This window comes from Bubalus kerabau, chromosome 13 (genome assembly GCF_029407905.1).
Source record: "Bubalus kerabau isolate K-KA32 ecotype Philippines breed swamp buffalo chromosome 13, PCC_UOA_SB_1v2, whole genome shotgun sequence".
In the NCBI taxonomy this organism is placed as follows: domain Eukaryota; kingdom Metazoa; phylum Chordata; class Mammalia; order Artiodactyla; family Bovidae; genus Bubalus; species Bubalus kerabau.
Genome location: NC_073636.1, coordinates 66,871,075 through 66,893,829, shown reverse-complemented (window position 1 = coordinate 66,893,829; position 22,755 = coordinate 66,871,075). Strand labels below are relative to the sequence as shown.

The following is a 22,755-nucleotide window of genomic DNA, read 5'->3' as shown; positions in this document are numbered from 1 at the left end:
AGGCCCCAGGATGCCCTAAAGCAGTGGTCCCCAAACTTTTGGGCACCAGGGAACAGTTTCGTGGAAGACAACTTTTCCATGGACCACGGTGGGGGGTTGAAGATGGTTTCGGGATGATTCAAGCCCGTTACACTTACTGTGCACTTTATTTCTAATATTATTACATTATCTCCATCTCAGATCATCAGGTACTAGATCCAGGAGGTTGGGGACCCCTGCCCTACAGCACTTCCCCATCAGTGTCCCCAGGGCTTCATGCTCAGTGGGCCCCAAACTGACTTAGCATCCTCCTCTAAGACTGCCCCGCACTCCACGTTTCCGTCTCAGGGCTGGTTCACACATCCTTCCTTCCAATCTTCCTCATACACATCCCTCCCCTCACCCTGTCTCTACTCCCTCGAGGCCAGGCCCTTGTCATCCTGACCTGGGTCAGCAGTGGAGACCCCTCCTCCAAAAGCCAGCGGCATCTCTGTAATCCACACAAACAAATGGGGCTTTTGTTCAACACTGTCCATGGAAAACTGGAAACGACCTAAGTGTTTATCAGATGGGGACTGGATAAATAAGGGATGGTCCATTCACCGAGTGCACAGCTGTGCAGCTAAATAAACAGAATGAGTGCTCCATGTGGCCTGGGAAGATGCTCATGATACACACTATTAAGTGAAAAGAGGAAGATGGCACTGTAGAAGGTCCTCTGGGCCATCAGGGGCCTCAGTTTCCTCATCTGGAAAATGGGGACAATAGTGTTACCTAGGTCAGAGGGTTGGTGGAAGGATTAAAGACACAATGCAGGCAAGGGCTTAGTGTGGTGCCTGGCATGTAGTACACAGAAACTCCAATTATTTCTGTAAATTCACATGTGAATGTGTATGTGCGGATACACACACACGTGCTATAGAGGTTTAGAGAAAGTTTTGGAAGAAGTCCAAGTTCTTCACAATATTTCATCCAAAGGGTGTGAAAAAGGGAAAGGAAAATCCCTTCTTTATGTTAAGTGTTGTATCACTTGGGCTTCCCTGGTGGCTCAGTCAGTAAAGAATCTCCCTGCAATGCGGAAGACATGGACACGATCCCTGGGTTGGGAAGATCTCCGGGAGAAGGGAATGGCAACCCACTCCAGTATTCTTGCCTGGAGCATCCCCAAGGGCAGAGAAGCCTGGTGGGCTACAGTCCATGGGGCTGCAGAAGAGCTGCACACGACTTAGCAACTAAACAACAAAAAGAATAAAAGTAAAACAGACATTTTCAGACAATTAAATACCAACATGGGCTTCACTGGTGGCTCAGATAGTAAAGAATCTGCCTGCAATGCCGGAGAACTGGGTTCGATCCCTGGATTGGGAAGATCTCGTGGAGAAGGGAATGGCAACCCACTCCAGTATTCTTGCCTGGCGCATCCCATGGGCAGAGGAGCCTGGCGGGCTACAGTCCATGGGGTCACAAAGAGTCAGACATGACATTTAGAAATTATTCTCATCATTTTTTTTTTAATGAGTCTTAAAGAAACATATAAGCGCTTCCCATCATCTTCTCTGGATGAGGCCTAAACCCTTCACCTGAGTCCACGCGGCCCCTTGAAGTGGGGCTGCGGCCCCGCCCCCCAGTCCCCTACAAGAGGGCACCACACACTCTCATCTCCTGGCCTTTGCGTAAGCTGTGCCCCTCTGCCACGTACGCAGACACAACATCCAGAAGAGTCCAAAATAGACTGTAATTCAGTCAGGACATACCCACTCCTTCCTTCCTGACTGAAGAATGTCACCTCCACCTCCTCTAAGGGTGGAAGGAAGGCCGGGAGCTTAGGAATAGAGTGAGGACTCCAGTCAGACCTGGATTCAAATCCCAATGGAGTCAGCTCCACTATCTACTAGCTAAATCTTCTCGGGCAAGTCACTTCACCTCTCAGTTTCCTCATCTTTAAAAGGGGGGTAGGACTTCCCTGGTGCTCCCGTGCTTAAGAATCCACCTTCCAATGCAGGGGACGTGGGTTCGATCCCTGGTCCAGGAACTAAAATTCCACCTGTCATGGGGCAACTAAGCCCACGTGCCACAAGGACTGAGCCCACACGCCACAACTAAAGAGAAGCCCGTGCACCACAACAAAGACCCAACACAGCAAAAATAAAATAAATAGACGAATATCTTTTAAAAAATAAAATGGGAGTAGGAATAAACTTAACATCTGAAATTAAGTGAGAGAGTCCATGTGCCAGGCAGAGAATAAGTGCTCAATAAGTCGCTCAGTCGTGTCCGACTCTCTGCAACCCCATGAACTGTAGCCCACCAAGGATCTGTCCATGGAATTCTCCAGGCCAGAATACTGGAGTGGGTAGCCATTTCCTTCTCCAGGGGAATCTTCCCAACCCAGGGATCGAACCCAGGTCTTTTACATTGCAGGCAGATTCTTTACCATCTGAGCCACCAGGGCAGCATGGCGAGTCTGGACATAAATACTTTTTAAAAAATAAAATAAAATGGGGGTAGTAATAAACTTAATATCTGAGAATTAAGGAGAGAGTCCATGTGCCAGGCAGAGAATAAGTGCTCAATAAACAGCACTCACTGTTGTTTGCTGTTATCACCGTTACAAGTGACCCGAGGAAGAATAGCAAGATGAAGCAAGAGTAGATGGCAGGGCCCTGAAAGCCGAGCACAGAACTGAGAACTTTGCTTGCAGTCCATACTCAATTGTCCCCGCAGCACAGTGAAGTGGGGGACTATAACTACACCCTCTTTACAGATGGGCTCAAAGTTCAGAGAAGCCGGAACTTTGCCTGAGGCCACACAGCAAGTGAGTGCAGCTGAGTTGAGATGCTCAGGTTCAGGGAAGTGCAGTCAGAAGGTACCTCTGGGAACCCGCTGATGCTCTGACTACCCCAGGCGCTCCCACCACTCCACCACCTCCACCTCCTTAACACAGAGGCAACTCGGGTCAGAGGTCAACCTCTGACATCACCATCCATATCTCTGGATCCTCCAGGGAAGAAGAAGCATTATGGAAGGCCTGGATCCAGAACGCCAGATTCAGAAGCCAATTTGCCACTTTCTAGTCGCACAGCCTCCAGGGGGCCTCAGTTTACTCCTCATCAAAATTGGGAATCTATAATTGCACCTACATGATTAAGCTTGAGAGGAAATCATGAAGTAATACTCATACAGTGCCTGGAACACAGGAAGTGCTTCCTAAATACTTGCTATTATTATCATTACTATGGAAGATTTCTTTTCATATCCTTGCTCTCTTTTCTAACCACTCTTATAATTAGGCAACAGCTTCCAAAATTCCTACTATGTGCCAAGCCCTGTGCGTGACCCTGGACAGAGTATCTGGTAGAACTGATTGGAGCCAAGGCTTACAGAAGCCACTGCATAGGGAAAGAGTCCAGAAAAGACAAGCATGTCTACGAGTTAACTTTGCTCTACGATGCTTGCCAGTGCAATGAGCTAAGAAAAAGAAATGGAAGGGATAAAGAGAATTGGAAGACAGAAGACGAGTTTCATCATTTGCAGATGTTATTAATGTATATCTGAGAAATCCAAGAGAATCTGCTATAAAACTATTGAAGAAAAAGTAAATTGAGTAAAACGGAAGGAAATTAAATGTAAATATCCCAAAATCAATAATGTAGCTACACATCAACAGCAATCAGGAGATAAAATGAAAGAAAGCTTAGCATTACAAAAATATCAATTCTTCCTAAGTAAATCTAAACACTGAATGTGATCTCAATGAAAATCCCAGCAGGATTTTTTTTCTAATTAGGCAGGTCAGTTTTCAAGTTTATGAGTAAAGGTATAAATATAGCCAGGAAATCATAAAAAGAAGAGTAGCGAAGAGCAAATAGCCCAACCAGAGAGTACAACTTACTGACAAATTACATATGGAAAACTGTGTGATATCACTACAAAAAGAGACAAATCAATGGAGCAGAACAGAGGGGCCAAAAATTGTCCCCAAACACATGGGAATTTAATATATTACGAAGGTGGCATTTCATAACAGTGAGAAAAAGGTAGGCTATTTTTAAGACAGAGTTGGAACCAATGATCTTCCTTCAGGAAACAATATTGGAGCTCGATCTCACTCCACGTGCCTATAAGTTCCAGATCAATCATATTTAAACGACACAAAAATGGCATCCAGATGGACAAGAAAGTAAAACTATTCATAGACGTCAGAATTTTGTATATAAAAATTCCTAAGTACACTAAAAAGATTAGGAGAACTAAATAAACAAGTTCAGCAAGTTGCAAAGTACAAAATTAATGTATAAAATTAAAATGTATACACTAGCACAATAAACAATCCAAAAATTAAATTAAGAAAATAAATTATAATATCAAAAGAAGACTTAGAAATAAAATTAACAAAAGAAGTGCACAACTTATACTCTGAAAAACACAAAAATTGTTGCAAGAAATTAAAGAACTAAATAAACAGGATGAGAGCCCACATTTGTGGATCAGAAGACTATGCATTTTAAGATGGTTCAGTTCAGTTCAGTTCAGTTCAGTTCAGTCGCTCAGTCATGTCTGACTCTTTGTGACCCCATGAATCGCAGCCAGGCCTCCCTGTCTATCACCAACTCCCGGAGTTCACTCAAACTCACGTCTATCGAGTCAGTGATGCCATCCAGCCATCTCATCCTCTGTCATCCCCTTCTCCTCCTGCCCCCAACCCCTCCCAGCATCAGAGTCTTTTCCAATGAGTAAACTCTTTGCATGAGGTGGCCAAAGTACTGGAGTTTCAGCTTTAGCATCATTCCTTCCAAAGAACACCCAGGACTGATCTCCTTTAGAATGGACTGGTTGGATCCCCTTGCAGTCCAAGGGACTCTCAAGAGTCTTCTCCAACACCACAGTTCAAAAGCATCAATTTATTAAGATGGTAATAGTCCTCAAACTAGTCTATAGAGTCAACACAACCCTTAAAAAAAATCCTAGCTAGCTTCTTTGCAAAAACAGATAAACTGATCCTAAAATTCATGCGGACGGTCAAGGGACCCAGAAAAACCAAAACCATCTTGAAAAAGAAAAACAAAGTTGACGGCCCACACATCTCAGTTTCAAAACTTGCTGCAAAGCGCTGGTAATTAAGACAGTCTGGTATTGGTATGAGGACAGATTTAGAAATCAATGGGAGCGAATTAAGAGTCCAGAAATAAGCACTCACATTTATGGTCAATTGATTTTTGACAAGGCTGCCAATATAATTCAATGGAGAAAGAAGACTTTTTTTAATTAAGACTGAGGGAACAACTGGATACATTCAGGCTGAGCACCTTCCTCAAAACCCTACACAAAAATTAACTCAAAATGGATCACAAATCTAAATGTACAGGGTAAAACTTTAAAAAATCTTATAAGAAAATACAGGCATAAGTTTCAACACCTTGGATCATGATGGTTTCTTAGACATGACACAAGAAACCAAAGAAAAACACAGATAAAACTGGACTTCATCAAAATTAAAAATTTTTGTGTGTCAAAAGGCACCATCAACCGTAGGTATACTATGGCTGTTCATGGTGATGTTTGGCAGAAACAAACACAATATTGTAAAGCAATTATTCTCCAATTAAAAATAAATAAATTTAATTATTTTAAAAAGGGGGGGGCGGGGCACCAGCCAGAAAGATGGAAAGATGAGAATTCCCTGGCGGTCCGGTGATTAGGACTCCATGTTCTCACTGTTAAGGGCCCGGGTTCGATCCCTGGTCAGGGATCACACAAGCTGCATGGCATGACCAAAAAATTTTTAAAAAGAAAGAAAAGAGAAACAGACTTATGGACACTGTGGGGGAAGGAGGGGAAGGGATGAATTGAGAGAGTAGCACTGAAATAAATATATTACCATGTGTAAGACAGATAGCTAGTGGAAAGCTGATGGGGTGGGAGGTGGAAGGGAGATTCAAGAGGGAGGGGACATGTGTATACCTATGACTGATTCACGTTGATGGATGGTAGAAAGCAACAAAAAAACACTGTAAAGCAATTACCCTCCAATTAAAAATAAATTAATTTTAAAAGAGAGAGAGAAAGTAAAAAGAATCCACCAAATGGGAGAAAATATTTGCAAATCACGTATCTGATAAGGGACTTATGTCTAGAATATGTAAATAAGATTTACAACTCAACAAACAAAAAGAGAAATGACCCAATTTTAAAACAGGCAAAGGATTCAAGTAGACATTTCTCCAAAGAAAATATACAAACGGTCGATAACTGCATGAAAATATACGCAACATCATTAGTCACCAGGAAAATGCAAATCAAAACCACAATGAGATAGAGCTTCACACCCATGAGGATGGCTATAATTAAAGACAGAAAACAAGTGGTTGGAGAGGATGTAGAGAAATTGGAAACTTCATACATTGCTGGTGGGAATGTGAAATGGTGTCGCTGTTTTGGAAAATAGTCTGGCAGTTCCTCAAAAGGTTAAACAGAGTTGCTATATAATCCAGAAGTCCCACTCCTAGGAATATACCCAAGAGAAAAGAAAACATATATCCACATAAAAACTTGAATGTGTCCATAACAGCATTGTTCATAAGAGCCAAAAAGTGGAAACAATCATATGTCCATCAACTGATGAATGGATAAATAAAATGTGGTATACCCATATAACAGAATATTATTTGGCAAGAAAAAGAAATGACGTACTGATACACGCTACAGCTTGGGTGAATCTTCAGAACATGCCAAGTGAAAGAAGTCAGACCCAAAAGGCCACATATTACACAATTTCCTTTACATGAAAGATTCAGAATAAACAAATCTATAGAAACATAAAGTAGATTAGTTACTGCCTAGGGCTGGGGAGGACAGGTTTGAGGGGCCGTGGGGACTGACTAAATGGGTTACACAGTCTCTTTTTGGGGAGGAGGGGTAATGAAATTGTTCTAAAATTGCAGTGATGGGTGTACAACTCTGTGACTGTACTAAAAACCATTCAATTGTACACTTCCGGCCGGAGATAAATCGGCAAATTGGGACTGACATATACATACTACTATATATAAAACAGATAACTAATAAGGACCTGCTGTATAGCACAGGGAACCCTATTCAATACTCTGTAATGACCTATACGAGGAAAGAAGCTAAAACAAAGAGTTGATATATGTACAACTGATTCACTTTGCTGTACAACAGAAACTAACACAACCTCACAAATCAACTCTACTCCAATACAATTTTTATTAAATACACAAAGTGTACACTTTAAGTAAGTGAATTGTCTGGTATGTGAATTCTATACCAATAGAGAGAAGTGAAAGTCTCTCAGTCCAGTTCGACTCTTTGCGACCCCATGGACTATACAGTCCATGGAATTCTCCAGGCCAGAATACTGGAGTGGGTAGCCTTTTCCTTCTCCAGGGGATCTTCCCAACCCAGGGACCGAACCCAGGTCTCCCACATTGCAGGCGGATTCTTTACCAGCTGAGCCACAAGGGAAGTCCAATAGAGGTGTGATATTAAAAAAAACAAAACACTACACCAGAGGTCATCTATTAAGATTCATCTATTAGATTGGCGGGTTCCCAAATTCTAGAGCAACCTGTGCTGGTGACAGCTAGGGGAAGCAGAGGGTGGGGTGTGAAGGTTCATCAGCACCACTTCCTTGAAGGGCCATCTGGCCACATCTACCAAAATTACAACTGCATACATTCTCAGACCCTGCGATCTAGTGTTCCTCACACAGGACCACTAAGTGTACAATGGAAGGTATGCATCACAGAATGATCTGTAATAAGCAAAGCAATCTTAACTAATTAAATAAAGCACTGTCTCCATCCACACAATGAACACTATGTAACCGGGGAAAAGACAGCAGTAGCAGAAAACGATCTCCAAGGCACACTGTCAAGAGCAGTCAGGTGTAGACTACAGGATACACCATGTGTGATCATTTGTGGTTTTTGTTTTTTTTTTAACATACATGCTTCCATATACACCCTGGAAAGACATACTGGAAACGCCTCCCCATGGCTGCCTCTGGCAAGGAGATCTGAATGCCAAAGAGGCTTTGCTTTTCCCTGCCTTCTTCGGTACTGCTTGAATTATTTTTTACTGTGTGTGTTAATGCTTTTTCTTTCCTTTTTAAGAAAAAAGACAGGCTTACCTGGTTTCAGATCCTGGTGTCGCTCTCTCTCATAGCTGGGCAAGTCACTTCACTTCTCTGAACCTCTGGATTCTGCAAAGGGAGGGCTAATAATAGTCTCCACCTTGCAAGGTTGTGGTGAAGGATTAAATAAGACAAGGCCCCACAGGCATGCACAGGGCCCCCACTGTTTCTGTGTCTGGCGCCTAGTGGTAGGTGCGTGGTCCGCGTGGGTTACTAATTTGTCACTATGGACGCCAAGGTGGATTGTAACAGGTGCCACCAGAGAGCCTCAGACTAAGTGTTCAGAGCAGCAGCAATCCCCTCAGCCTCGGAGAAACTGGAAGGGCTTCCTGGGAGAGGCAGCATGTGAAAAGGACTTCAAAGTCGAGAAGGAGGTCCACAAGCAGAGATGACTGGGGCTGGTGCATCCGGTAGAGTCGCGCAGGCAAAGGCCTGGGAGTAAGAAAGCCCCGGGTGTTTGCGCAACCGAGCATTCACTGCCTCCTTCACTAAGCTCAGCTGAATACTGACTATGCACCCGGCACTGTCATGGGACAGACAGACAAAGCCAAGTAGCTGGACCAGCCGAGGGAGGAAGTACAGAGTGTGGAGACAAGGGGCTGAGGCAGAGCCACACCCAGCTCCAGGTGCTCAGACAGCAGACCAGGAAAAAGAGGCTCAGAGAGGGACAGAGGCCACCTAAGATCACACAGCACCTTCTCAACTTCTGGAAAGGGCCTCTCCCAGCTCCACCCTCCCTGTGTCTCAGAGGCTTGGAGAAGAGGAAGCCTACAGGGGCCATCCCACGGTATGCTCAGCAAAAGGTGGATACAGATGCCATTACAAAGAGGAGGGACAACTGGTTCTCAGATGATAACAGCACCTGGTTGATGGGTAGAGAGACTCCTGTGTACCAGGCACCAGGCTGAGAAGTACATACAGTCCACAAGGCCAAGTGAACCTTCTGCAGCCCTACATGGTCAGTCCCATTTTGCAGATGAGGAAACTGAGATCCAGAGAGGTCAAGTGACTAGCCTAAGGTCACACAGCTCAAAAGAGACCGCATCAGCAGGCAGACCATCTGCTTTTGTCCCAGGGCCTATCCCCCGAGGGAGCCACTGCCAGGGCCTGCATCAGCAGTTACACTCCTTCTTAAAAGAGCCCAGGGTGTAAGCTGTTCTCAGCCAGTACAGGAATGTGTCCTGATAACAGGACCGGGGTGGGAGGGGTGAGTGGTGGAGGTTGTGCGGGGAGCGGGGGGAAGTGGGGGTAGAGGAGGGAGAAGGCGGAGGAGGCGGGGGAGGGGCACAGCCCATCTGCGATGTGCCTCTGGAGGGAAGGGAGCAAAAAAAGCCCCATCGGGTACCCGCCGGAGCCAGCTGGGTGGGGTGCAACATCCTTGTGAAGAGGGATCCTGCCACGACCCATGGGAGGGCCCCGAGCAAGTCAACCAAAGCCTCGTTCAGCAGCATTACTATTGTTCAGTTGCTCAGCCATGTCCGACTCTGCGACCCCATGGACTGCCCCACGCCAGGCCTCCCTGTCCTTCACCGACTCCCGGAGCTTGCTCAAACTCACGTCCATCGAGTCGGTGATGCCATCCAACCATCTCGTCCTGTCATCCCCTTCCCCTCCTGCCTTCAATCTTTCCCAGCATCAGGGTCTTTTCTAACAAGTCAGCTCTTCAGTACCATGGAGACACACAAAAGGAACCCGGGACAGTTATGAAGGCAGAGGAGCTAACCACGTGTGCCCTGGGCACGCAGGCCATGCTGGATAAACGGCGCTCCAACCATCACAGCTACCTTATAGTTTCCATCGTTACCATGGAGCTCTCCAGTTCTCATGGGGACCCTGCTTCACAGAGAAGATCAGCCCAGTCTCCCAGACAAGGCAACAGAGAGAGGCTCAGAGAAGCCAAGCCAGGTGCCCAGGCCACCATCCAAGACAGCAGAGGACCAGCTGGAGACCCTGGCTCTCCTGGCCCCGGGCCACTGTGGCCCCTCTCCCCAAGGGCACCGGTCCCAGCTGGGCTCTCGCAGGGAGTTATTACACCAGGGACCTAAGCAGGGCCCTTAGCCAGTCCATTTCCAACTAGGGGAATGGAGGCCAAGACACGGGGAATGGGCTGGTCCACACAGCCCAAGAAGAACCCTTATTTTGGAATGAACCTCTCAGCCCTCTGAACCTCCAAGGCTGGGTCCCCAGCTGATGCCCCCTGCCTCCTCGCAACAGACCTAGGCGGGGCAGGCACCACCAGCACTGGCCGTGTCCACAGGGGAGGAAGTTGAGTCTGGGGGAGCCTGGGAGAGTGGCCAGCCCTCATGCCCATCTCACAGATGGGGGCCGCCACCCCTGCCTGCCTCCCCAGGGACCTCCCACACGTGGCAAAAATCTTCTCATTCTTTTTTCCTTCAGCCTTTGCAAAGAATGACCTGCTCACCTGAGGTGTTTTTGTACAAGCGGATTCGGAATATAGAAAAAAGTCCTGCTTCAGAGAAGGGAATATGAATAATGACACTGATAAGATAACAGTGGAAGCAACAGCTAATACATATTTAGTGCCTACTGTGTCCTATGCTTTTCAACCCGTTTTACAGATGAGGAAGTGGAAGCAGAGAAAGGTTAAATAATGTGATTAAAATCCCACCTCTTATTAAAAAAAAAAAAAAAGAGGGAGGGAGGAACTTCCTTGGGGTCCAGTGGCTAGGACTCTGCGCTCCCAGTGCAGGAGCCTGGGTTCCATCTCTGGTCAGGGAACTAGATCCCATATGCTGCTATTAAGAGTTCGCATGCTGCAACCAATGATCCCCAAGTGCCACAGCTGACCTGGTGCAGCCAAATAAATAAATATACATTTTTTAAAATCCCACCTCTTGGGACTTCTCTAGCAGTCCAGAGGTTAAGACGCCGCACATCCAAAGCGAGGGGCACAGGTTCAATCCCTGATCGGAGAACTAGGATCCCACCTGCGGTGCAGCGCAGTCAAAGAAGTAATTTTTAAAAATATCCTGCCATCGGCTGTTCCAATGCGGGCTGGTGAGGTGGAATGGGGCGTGCTGATGGTGGTGTGGAGACCTACACCATTCCCCCTCATGTCCTCCCACCTGGGGTTCATGTCCTCCCACTTGGGGTTCACAGTACTCCTTCCATACTCCCAACAGCCCTGGAACCACTTTAGGCGTCACTGACTTTACATGTCAGCACATGGGGGGCTCCAGGAAGCTGCCCCAGCCAGGAAGTGGAGAGCCAGGTGCCAAGCCAGGCCCAAAGATACCAAAGCCCACCCTCTCTCCACCGCACCTGCAAGGAGGCATGGGAAGGGCTGTGCAGGAGGCGGACACAGAGCAAGCAAAGGCCCTGAGCCAGGAGGGTCAGATGTGCAGGGGGTTACTGAGTGAGAGGTCTGGACTGAGTGGGTTCCAGCCTAACTGGGTCGCTGCAGGCTTTTGGCCCAGGCACGAGGAGGTCTGAGGGAGGCCCCGAGAGGGACACGTCCAGCAATTTAGGTCATAAAGACCTGAAAAATTGAGAGGGAAGCCCATGAAGATTTTCTCAGGCCCCGGAGCATGCTGAGCGGGATGGGGGCAGATTATTGAGACTTCATCCTACAGCAATCCTGTCAGAGCACAGTGGTCTCCAGCCCCAGAGGAGGCACCTAAACCACGGTGGACTTCCAGGAGGAGCGACATCTTACTTGAGGTCCAAAGGTAAGCAGTTTATGAAAAGAGGAAGGGGAAGCGTGATCCATGCAGAAGCAATTGCTTGGCCAAAGGCCCAGAGGTGGGACCATTGAAAGAAAGGCAAAGGGTCAGTTTAAGTCATGTGGCCTCAGTTTCTCCAGCAGCAAAATGTGGGGGAAGGGCACACAGTGGGTACCTCCATCTCCCCCACCCCCACCACCTACCACCTCCCTTCTCCAAGGCCCCTGCCCGAAAGGAAGGGCACTGGCAGCTGGTCCATGGGAGCATCTTTGAGGCTGGCAGGATTGGGAGGCTTCACTGACCTCCCCCTACCCTTCGACCCCACAGGCCAGGCCAGGCTGCCCAGCAGGCGGACGGGGAGGGCAGCTGAGGGGCCAGGAGACCACAGTGCCAAACTCAGAGAGCTTTGTAAGAGATCCCCATTCTCAGATGTGGAGGCAGAGGCCCAGAGAGGGGCACACTCAGCCTCAGGCCACACAGCACAGTTGGGGGTTCGAAAGAGGGTGTGGGACAGGGCTTGGACTGAAGATTCTTGGCACGCCAGGCCTAAGGGCACTGGGGTGAGGAGGAGCTGGAAGAGGAGATGCTGGGCCCCAAGGACCACGCATCAGGCTGGTCTCAGGGACCCAGCCAGGTACCGCCTGGCCTGGCCACCACGTGGCTAAGCAGAAGGTTTCCCTCCAAATCTCCATGTGATCTCCGCAAATCACACCCACTCACGGGCCTTAGCATCTGCACCTGGGCAGAGGCCCTGGCATGCCGAGGATTCTTTAACAGAACCCTGCCCCCTCCGGCATCAGAGTGACCCCAGGGAACACTGAGGTGACGAGTTTTGCTCCGTCCCAGCTTCTCCAAGGTCATGCCTCCCAGGCACCCCCAGCCCCGCCAGCTGATGGCTGACAGGTTCCGGGGGAGACAGCTGCCAGCCGGCCCCTGCCCACGGCGCCCGCTATTCCTGCCAGCAGCTCTGGCTGCGTCCCTGCTCTGGGGACACAGAGTGTCCCTTCCTCCCCACCCCTGCCCAGCCCCCGCAGGGACACGGGTGGGCAGGAGCAGCTGGCGGCCAGGCCCCTCCACACGGCTGGCTCTGAACTCAGCCCCCCACACTCAGAGCCTGCAGGTGCCACCCTGGACGTGTAACCTCCAGAAGGTCCAGGCCTCTCTTTACTCATCCATGAAATGGGGACCTCTGGGAGGTCTCTGAGGGAGAGGGCATCCGAGCCTGAGGCCAAGGACAGAGGTAGCAAGATGGCCAAAACCCTTAAAGCTCCTACGATTCATTCATGGGATCAAGGCCAAGGATGGGGGCGGGGGTGGCTGCTGCAAGCTCCCTCCTCCCCACCCCTTGACCCTCCCTGAACTCAGAATTACGCTCCAGCCTCCAGACCTTTGCACCCTGCTGTTTCCTCCTGAAGCAGCACATCCCTGGCCCCAGCCAACTCCAGGAACTCCAGTGCCCACTTTGAGCCTGACCACAGGCCATACTTGACCCCGCCTGCCCTCAACTGAGAGAGGTACCCTCTTTTTCTGGGCTCACATAGCCTCCATCACATAGAGATTAAGCACTGGACTGCCTGGGTTGCAAACCCAGCTCTGACCCTTCCTAGCTGTGCGGCCTTGGAAAAGTTACTCTACCTCTCTGTGCCTCCGTTTCCTCACTTATAAGATCCCACATGCTATGCGGCACAGCCAAAAGAAAAAACCAAAAAGGAAGATGAAAGCAAATAATACCAAACAATGTCTGAGCCCCTCCCCCTTGCCATGAACCGCCCCAGGCTAGGCCACCCACTGTCACACTCTCCACTCGCCAGACCAAAGCAGCAGTCGTCTCTCTCGTCTGGGGGCTCCATCCTTAGTCCCCACAGTCTGCTTCCCACACAGCAACCAGATGCCCTCAGAAAGCCTCCTGGAGCCCCATTTCACTGGGAGTAATAGTCAACGTCAAAAGGATCCGGAGGCCCTCCCCGACCTCCATCTCTCTCTGTCCTTTCCTCCTGCCATTCTCCCCCTTACCCACTCTGTTCCCCTGGCCCCCATGCTGTTTCTCCAACACTCCAGTGCACCCCACCTTATGGTCTTTGCACTGTCTGTTCCCTCTACCTGGACTCTCTTGCCTCAGGGAATGACCTGTCTCCTCCCTCCCCTCCGGGGACGTGAGCTTCTGGGAGAAGTCTTCTCCCTGCGTTCCCATCCCTCACCATCCTATCTAATCAGCTAATCACAACCCATTCTCTATCCCAGCCAGTCTTCCCAGCTTTATGTTTGACCCATGACATGCTGGGAAAGATTGAAAGCAGAGGGAGAAGTGGACGACAGAGGACGAGATGGTTGGATGGCATCAGTGACTCAATGGACCTGAGTTTGAGCAAACTCCGGGAGATGGTGAAGGACAGGGAAGCCTGGCATGCTGCAGTCCCTGGGGTCACAGAGAGTCAGACACAACTGAGCCTATCAAGTTCTTACAGACCATGTGCATATTTTCCTTATTTGCTCTGCTTTTATCTCCCCAACTAGAATGTCAGCTTTGTGAGACCATATTTTTGCCTTGTTGCTTCTTTGCTGAATCTCCAACCTCTAGAACATTGTCTGGCACATGGTGTGTGTTAAGTCACTCAGTCGTGTCCAACTCTTTGTGACCCATGGACTGTAGCCTGCCAAGCTCCTCTGTCCATGGGATTCTCCAGGCAAGAATACTGGAGTGGGTTGCCATTTCCTCCTCCAGGGGAATCTTCCCGACCTAGGGATCGAACCTGTGTCTACTGCACTGCAGGCAGATTCTTTACTATCTGAGCCACCAGGGAAGCCCCCCTGGCACCCAGTAGTGCTCAGTAAATATTTGTGGGAGGGAGGGGTAGATGGAGGGAGGGATGGAAGGAGGGAGAGATAGAAAGAGGGACGGAGGCAGGAACAGAGGGAGGGACGGATGAATGGGTCCTATCCGGGGCCCCCTAAGATAAAGAGATACAGGCCTCCGTCCCAGGTCTGCCCAGCCCCACAACCTATGCCCCAACTACAGCACTCTCCTGCCACTGCCTGGCCTGTCCCCTGGGCAGAGCCTCTGACCTCCCTGGTTACACGGGACAGTGTGCAAGGGTGAGACAGCTCTAAGCCACGAGCCCCGCCCCGCACGGCTCAGGCACGGACTGGGTACCAGGGATGCTTGCTGCATGAGCCAGGGGTTACTGAAGCGTGAGCCAGGGGCCATCCACGGACCAGGGCAGCCGGGACATGTCTGGTCCTGTGTTCCCGGTGCGAGCACACGCACAGCTGTCAGACCTCAAACCGGCTCCGCCAGTGTGGCCAGGGTGGGGTGGGCACTGCAGGCTCAGGCTGGCATGGCGGGCAGATGGAGGGGTGCTGCCTGAGCGGGGACCCACCCCCCAGGAGGATGATGGTTCAGCAAGCGGATCGTGCTGCTCCCACTAACCCCGGCCCTGTGGAGATGGAACTGTTCCAGTCCAGGCGGCTTTTAGGTTTCTTTCTGGACAGGAAGGAGACCCCCTTTCCAGACCCTAGGTCCTGACCTGCTCTGTAAAGGGCGGGGTCCCTTCCTGAATCACCAACAGCCGAAGAGTAAGGACGATTCTTCCTGTGCCCCATGAAACCCAGTTCCAAGCCCTAGGACCTGTCCTCAGCCAGGAAGCCCGAAACGGGGAAAGAGGCGATGTCGGAGCTCGACAAGGCAGCAGGCGACCTGGTTAAAGCCCCGCTCCGCACCCAGGTGCAGCAAGGCCCTCGGCCAATCCAGGTGGGTCCAGACCGTTTCCCCAGAGGGAAAGCAGCGCTGGGCATGGGTTCCAGGGACTTTCTTCCATCCCAACCTCCAGAGTTATCTAGAAGAGGCCACTTTGGTGACTCCAGCCCTCCCCCAGAGCCCACCCCTGGGGTGGACGTGGCCAGAGCCTAGACTTGCACACACGTCCTTACTCCTCACAGAAGCAACAATAATAAATAGACCTGCTAGTTACTGAACACTTTACTCTGTGCCTGCCATGCCGGCTTTACAGGCACTGTTTCATCTGGTCCTCCCACCAACACTGTGAGGTAGGGACCGTTACTGTGCCCATTTTCCAGCAGAGGAAACTGAGGCCCAGATCACATGGCAAGTTGGAGTCCAGGTCCCCAACCCCACCCCTGAGGTCACACGGGCAGCTTCTCTCTCCCCAAGACAGATCAAAGTAGGAAAGAAATCTCAGGTACCCCCTGAAATCTATAGCTGGAATTGGAGGAGGTGGGCAGGGTCCATATTTCCGAAATCCATAGGCCTTCCTGAGTCATGAGAGGCCAAATCCTAACCCTGCCCCTATTGTGTAACCCAGGTCATGGGTATACCACTCTGAGCTTCAGTTTTCACATCTATAAAATGGGTAGGATCCTGCCAGGTTAGCCTAAGGTATACCATTGCTTAAAGGCACAGAAGGGAGGAACTTTCCTGGTGGTCTAGTGGTTAAGACTTCAGATTTCCACTGCAGGTGGCATGGGTTCGATCCCTGGTCTGGGAACTAAAATGCCGCATGGTACGGCCAAAATATTTTCAAAACTAAAATAAAAATTTAAAATAAATAAATTTCCTCTTCTAATAAATAAAAATAAAAAAAGCTTCAGGAGCCGGAAGACTCAGTCCAGCCCTCAGGACAAGGTGGAGAAGCTGCTTGGCCTCCGTGCCTCCAGATGGATCAGGGGGAGGAGAGTGAGCAAGAACAGGAAGCCAGTGGCGTGTGGTGTAGACTCAGCCCCACATCACCAGCAGCCCAGAGAGGAAGGATGATTCTTCCTGTGCTTCACGAAACCCACTTCCAAGCCCTGTCACTCCCACCTCCAAACACAGCCTGAATCCACCTCCTTCCCTCCTACCAGAGTCACCCCTCAGGTCAACCCCTCAGGCTGGCTGGTTGCCTGCAGAGAGTGTCTCTGAAACGTTCATCTGAACCCATCCTTCCTGCTTGACGCCCCTCACAGCCCACACTCCAAGACAAAAGACAAAGTCCTCACGGGGGCCTCCAAGGACCCCAGTGGACACTACCCGGCCCACGCCCCTCCCCTCCTCCCGCTCTGCCCACACTGGCCACTTCTCCTTTCCCTAAGAACCTGGTACACGCTTGCCTGGGAGCCTTGGCACTTGCTGTTCCCTCCACCAGCGCCTACTTCCTTCGGGGGCTTTACTCAGACATCTCCTGCTCAGAGAGGCCAGTCCTGACCACCGGTTTAAACAGCAACACATTCAGCCAATTCCGCTCTCTCTTTGAGTCTCATTTCAAAAGCCACCTCCTCACAGGAGGCCTCTCTGACCTCCCCCAAGTGAGAACCTTCCACTTCTCCTTCCTAGTGGGGACCATAGCTGTGATGACATAACACACTGGATGAGTACATGTCTGAGGAGGAGGACCAGGGCCACTTCTATCTCACTCCCAGCCAAATACTCTGCAGTGGGTGTAACAATCACAACATTTCACAGCCGGGATGCTTGGGGCCATCCGGTCGGAATGGACACTGGCCAAAGTATAGGGCCTAGCATGGAGTCAGTACTTGGTAATTACTGGATGAATGAACAAATGGATGGATGGAGGGACGATGGACGAACGGAGGATGGTGGATGGATGGAGGGATAATGGATGTATGATGGATGGATGATAGATGGATGGATGACGGCTAAATGGATGGATGGATGGATGAATAAGTGAACACACCATGGGCCTGGGACTTACCAGAGATGCCCAGGGCTCTGAGAAGGTGGCCCAGAGAAGGGAAGGGTCTGCCCTAGCTCACCAGCCAGGCTCTGCAGCTGGAGTCTCTGCTCCTGCACAGCCCGACTTTCATTTCCCATCCTCTCGGTCTAAGGAAGCTCCTTCCCCCCAATCCTGGGGAATGAGTGAGGAGGAGGGGCAGATGGCCCCCTGGCTCCCAAAGAGGGGGGCGCTCCCAGGCTCCATCTGTCCCACCACAAAGGGTCTTTGTCCTCAGTGCTGAGAGCCCGGGGCAGACCGGAAGCTGCCCCTCAGCCACCCAGCAGGTCCCAGCACCCCCGGTCAGCTGAGCTAACAGCTCCAAAGCCGGATCCCAGGGGCTGGCATGGTACTGGGCACAGCCTTCTAAAATCTCATTAATCCTCCCTGAGAGCCCTAGGAGGGAGGTTCTAGGATGACCCCCATTTTTACGTATGGGGAAAGCGAGGCAAAGTCACTTGGCCAAGGTCTCCCAGCCAGCACAGAGCAAAGCCAGGATTCAGACCCAAGCCCACCTGGCACTAGCATCTTCAGCCCCTGCTCTCAACTCGCCCTGCCTCTGGGTTCAGAAGGGTGGAGGCGCCTTTTTTGGAGGCACAAGTGGGCAACCACACCTGGTCCTTCACCCTTAGCAGAAGACCGCTGCCCTTTGGAGGTTTACCCAACAAGGGAGAGGGGGTCGGGCTCTGAACCCAGAGCCCTCGCTCCATGCCCAGCCCATGCCCCAGGTGTCTTTGCAATCTGCCAGCCAGGCCCCAACACGCTTCCACCACTTCCTGCCAGGCAGGCGTCCACAGGGAAAGGCTGGGCGGGCAGACAGACCAGGGGGTAGACTTCCCCCACCCCTCACCCACCACTCCCCTGTCAATCCAAGACCTGCTATCTGCCTCCCTGGCACCCACCTTCTCTCCAGGCCCATCTGCTCTCAGGGCAGTCACCAGGGCCACTTCACCAAGGCCACAGTGCCAATGGGACACCTACCCTCAGTGGGCACTAACCACAGGGCCAGGCAAATCAGTCCTGCCCATCACCACCACCACCTCTGCCTCTGTGGCTTCTCCTTGCTGCCCAAGGGTAGTGTGTAGACTCCCCAGGGAGGGACTCCCAGCCCTCCATTGATTGGCACCAGCCACCTGCCAGGAGAAAGCTCTGCGGTTCTGAACTCCAACAAGAGTAGAGCTACTCACACCATACCTTCAGGCCTATCACAAGTTCTGCCTGCTCCCAGAGAACCGTTCCATTCTCCCAAGGATGTCATATGTATTGCTTCCTCCAGGAAGTCTTCCCTGACTCACTTCTCCAAGACCCCAGACCAGCCCCTCCCTTCTGTCCCAGCTAGGGGCTCTTGATCCCTATCTTGAACCCCAGCCTCTGTGGGCTGCCTTCACTTGGCAACAGTAACTGAGCACCTGAGCCCAGCCTGATCCTTCTCTCCGCCCTCCCTTCACACCTTCAGCAAGAGGCCGGCCCTGCTCCCAGAAGTCGCAGTCCGAAGCCTTGCCTGACCAACCTCATCACCATCTAACTGTCCTGGATCTGACCTCCCCAGTTCCCCAGACCTTTGCTCACCCTGTCTGTTCTTGCTGGCAGGCCCTCACCCTTCTCTTTCCCTCACGAGCTCCTGCTGCTACTGCTGCTCACCGTTTACGCTTCAGGCCAGGTATCACCTCCTCTGTAAAGCCCTTCTGGCATCGTAACAGCTGCCCCAGTTCATAGAGCATCTACCTGGTGCTGGGGCCATGATCAGGGTCTGTGTCTGGCTCCCCTGGGGTGTATGCTGCTCCCAGAGTGCCTCTTTGGGGTCCCCGGCACCCAGAACAAGGCCCAGATCTCACCAGCAGATAGTCCAAAGGCCAGCTGCCAATCCCCTGCCTGGAGAACCCACGGGCAGAAGCCAGGAGCAACTCCCAGAGGCAGGACTGACTCCTATTTTGCCCACACTGCCCACAGATCTAAGGTAGGGGTGGAGTGGGGGAGGGGGCTTTCCACCAATGGCCAACTGGTAACCAAACCCACGTCGTTTCTAAAACTAGGGCACAGGAGAGAAATGGGAGCAGCAGAATTGTCCCCAAATAGAACGGTGGCTCATCTGGTTCCAGGGCCTCCGGGAACACCTGGCGGGGGTGGGGGTGGGGAGGGCAGGTGGCCGCTCCCAAGGCTGCAAAGGGAGATCTGAAGTTTGGAGAACGGGGAGGTCAACACCACTGCAGCTGGAGATGGTGGTGCAGACACCCCGCCCACCTCCCTCAGGGTTAGTCCCAATCCAATCCCACTTGCCCCCACCTACCCACTGGGTGCTCCCTAAACTGTCCCACCTCCCAGCCTTTGCTCACTTGCATCCTCTGCCCAGAATGCTGTTGCCCTGGCTGTCGGTCAGAATCCTGCCCCTCCTTGGCATCATGGCCACCGACTGGGCACTTGGTATAAGCCTGACACAAGTGGGCACCTGGGGGGAATGAGCTTATCAAATCTTCCCAACAGTCATATGAGGAAAAGACTCCTGCCCCCATCTCACAGATAAGAAAACTGAGGCTCAAAAAGAGAAGCCATTGGCTCAGGACACAGAGCAGAGGAGGCAGGTGGACCAGATGGAAGGTGGTGGGACCTGGGTGGTGGCAGCCAGAGGACCACCCAGGAGGCCTGACAGGGCCTGGTTCACCATTCTATGTCAGCCCAGCCTTGGGGACTTGGCATAGCTCAGGGCCAGAGAACCTCACTGGCCCAGATAGAACAAGAGCCCCTACATCCTTCTGACCTTCCCCTCAGAGTGGCTGGGGACTGAGGAGCCACCCTGGACCAATGTGATACAACTGTCTCCCCTCAAATACACACAGACCCACCACACAGATGAGAAAACTGAGTCCAAAAGGGGACAGTTTTCCCATCTGGAAAGAGTGATGTGCCCCAGGAACTCTCTGGCTGTGATACTCCTCTATGGATTGAACTGGTGGATACGATTTCCTTTCTCTGAGTCTCAGGTTTCCTATTTGGAGACTGGAGCTGTGATTCCTCCCCATGTATGCTAAGTTGCTTCAGGCGTGTCCGACTCTGCAACCCTATGGGCCATAGCCTGCCAAGCTCCTCTGTCCATGGGATTTTCAAGCAAGAATACTGAAGTGGGTTCCCTTGCCTTCCTCCAGGGGATCTTCCTGACCTAGGGATCAAATCCGCATTTCTTATGTCTCCTGCATTGATAGGCAGGTTCTTTATCACTTTTCCAGTGCTACCTGGAAAGCCTTGATACAAATTATAATAAAGTAACAGCCAACACATATTGAGTGTTTCCTACATGCTGGCATTGCTCAGAGCATCACGCATAAGGCCTCACTTGATCCTTAGAACAAGTCTGTGATGCAGATATTACCATCAGGCCTGTTTTTCAAATGGGGAAACTGAGGCACAGAGCGGTGCGCTAACTCACAAAGTCACACAGCTAGCACGGAGGCAGAGGAGAAGGCTGTGGGGCTGGGGACGGCGGGGGGTGGGGGGGCTTCCCAGGGGAGTCTCTTGGCCTTCACACTGCCCTGAGAGGAACAGTGGGGATGGGGCTGGAGGAGAGGTCAGGGGTCAGGCAGGAGGAACAGAGGACGGGGCAGGGCAGGCCTGCAGTATTCAGGAGGCCCTGGGTCCGCAGCCAAGCCACTGTCCTTTTGCTCCTCTGAGCCTCTATTTGGTAAAATGGGGCCAGAACTTCTGCCTGGCAGGGACGCTGTGGGGACGGGACACGGACATTCGTCTGCCACTGAGTGAGGGCTCAACTACGTGCTCAGGAAAGATGCCTCAGGGCTGGGCCGATGGCTCACTGCTCCTCCAGGATCTGGGTGGTAACTGATTCTCTGCTCTGCAGGGGCAGGACGGAGGGTACAGCCTACCTCTTCCCTAGAGGGAACCCTCCAAGCTCTGCCAGCTTTCCAGGCTGTGTGACCTCGGACAAATCACTTCCCCTCTCTGAACTTCTGGCTCCTCCTTTTGCTACTAAATCAAGGCTTTCACAGGGCCCTGAGGAAGGTGGTCCTCCCTGGAAGGACTCAGAGCGTATGCGGGGAGGGCAGCTCAGTTCAGCCTGCCTACGCGGAGAGAGCAGTGCCTGGCATGATGCTGCCTTGAGACCTCCATGTCTTCATCCTGCCAAATGAAGTCTGCTGGGTTTTTTATTTTGGCTGCGAGGCTTATAGGATCTTAATTTCCTGACCAGAGATTGAACCCCTGCAATGGAAGGACAGAGTCCCAACAAATGGATCACCAGGGAATTCCCCAAATGAGGATTATTAGATGGTCTGTCTCCCTCCCAGCCCTGCTGGGGATGATCAAAGGCGATGGTGAAAAGAGCTTGGTAAACTGCAAAGCGTGGCACCCTTGAGAGTGATGACGATCACTGTACTCCCTTAGAGGCAAGAAGAATCCTGCGACTTGCCATCTAAGGTAGAATGTGCTACAGCCATGAAGGAAGGCAGAGAATGGGGGGTGGGGTACAGAGAAGCTTGGAAAGTGTAGACTTGGGTTGGGGCACAGGGTGGTCAGCCAGAACTTTCCAGAGGCAGAGACATCTCAGCCACTTGGAGATGGAGGGAGAGGGCGGGAACGCCTGGCAGCAGGACCCGCAGAGTCAAAGCATGGACGCTAGACTGCCTGGGGCCGGCAGGAAGGCAGCCGATGATTCAGAAAGGCTAACGGGTCACCTGAGTGAAAGGGGAAAGTGGGAGGTGACAGGGTGGAGTGGAGGGAAGAGCGTGGTCCAGACCATGGCCACGTCCAGGAGCCCTTGCTGTGGGCCCTAGGCCCCTCCAGCCTCTCTCAGCTATAGCTGTGCCTCCCCTAAAACACAAGAGTGGTGACAGTCCCTGACTCCAGGCCCAGCGGGCAAAGATGCAAAGCACGCAGTGCTCAAACAGCAGCCACTTTTGGAGAAATGGACCCATTCAGTAAGGGAGTCCTTGAATGCCAGGGCTCAGGACACTCAAAGGCCTTCACAAGCCACAGGAGGGCAGGCGCTGAGGCGGGAGGCTGGAGGGAGCTGGAGGGAGCTGGCGGCTTGCAATTGGTCCGGCCACCAAACCTGTCTGTCTATAGTTAACCTCCCCGCCCCCATCCCCGCCCCAGTGGACAAGCCTGGACACGGGCGTCCAGTCTCAGGCCTCAGGGCTCCTGGATTCACTGGCCTGCAGAGACCCAGAATTCCTGCCTCATCAGGGAATTACCTTCATAATTACAGGCA

General features: G+C 51.5%; 1 protein-coding gene across 2 annotated transcripts in view; it reads right to left on the bottom strand.

The window, feature by feature from the left end:
- SRC (SRC proto-oncogene, non-receptor tyrosine kinase) overlaps positions 1-22,755 on the bottom strand; it is a 55,222-nt gene that overhangs the window by 25,436 nt on the left and 7,031 nt on the right. For both annotated transcript variants that reach the window (XM_055545002.1, XM_055545001.1), the window contains exon 2: positions 8,132-8,203. The gene's annotated coding sequence lies outside the window, so the exon portion shown is untranslated. The remainder of the gene's footprint in view (positions 1-8,131; positions 8,204-22,755) is intronic.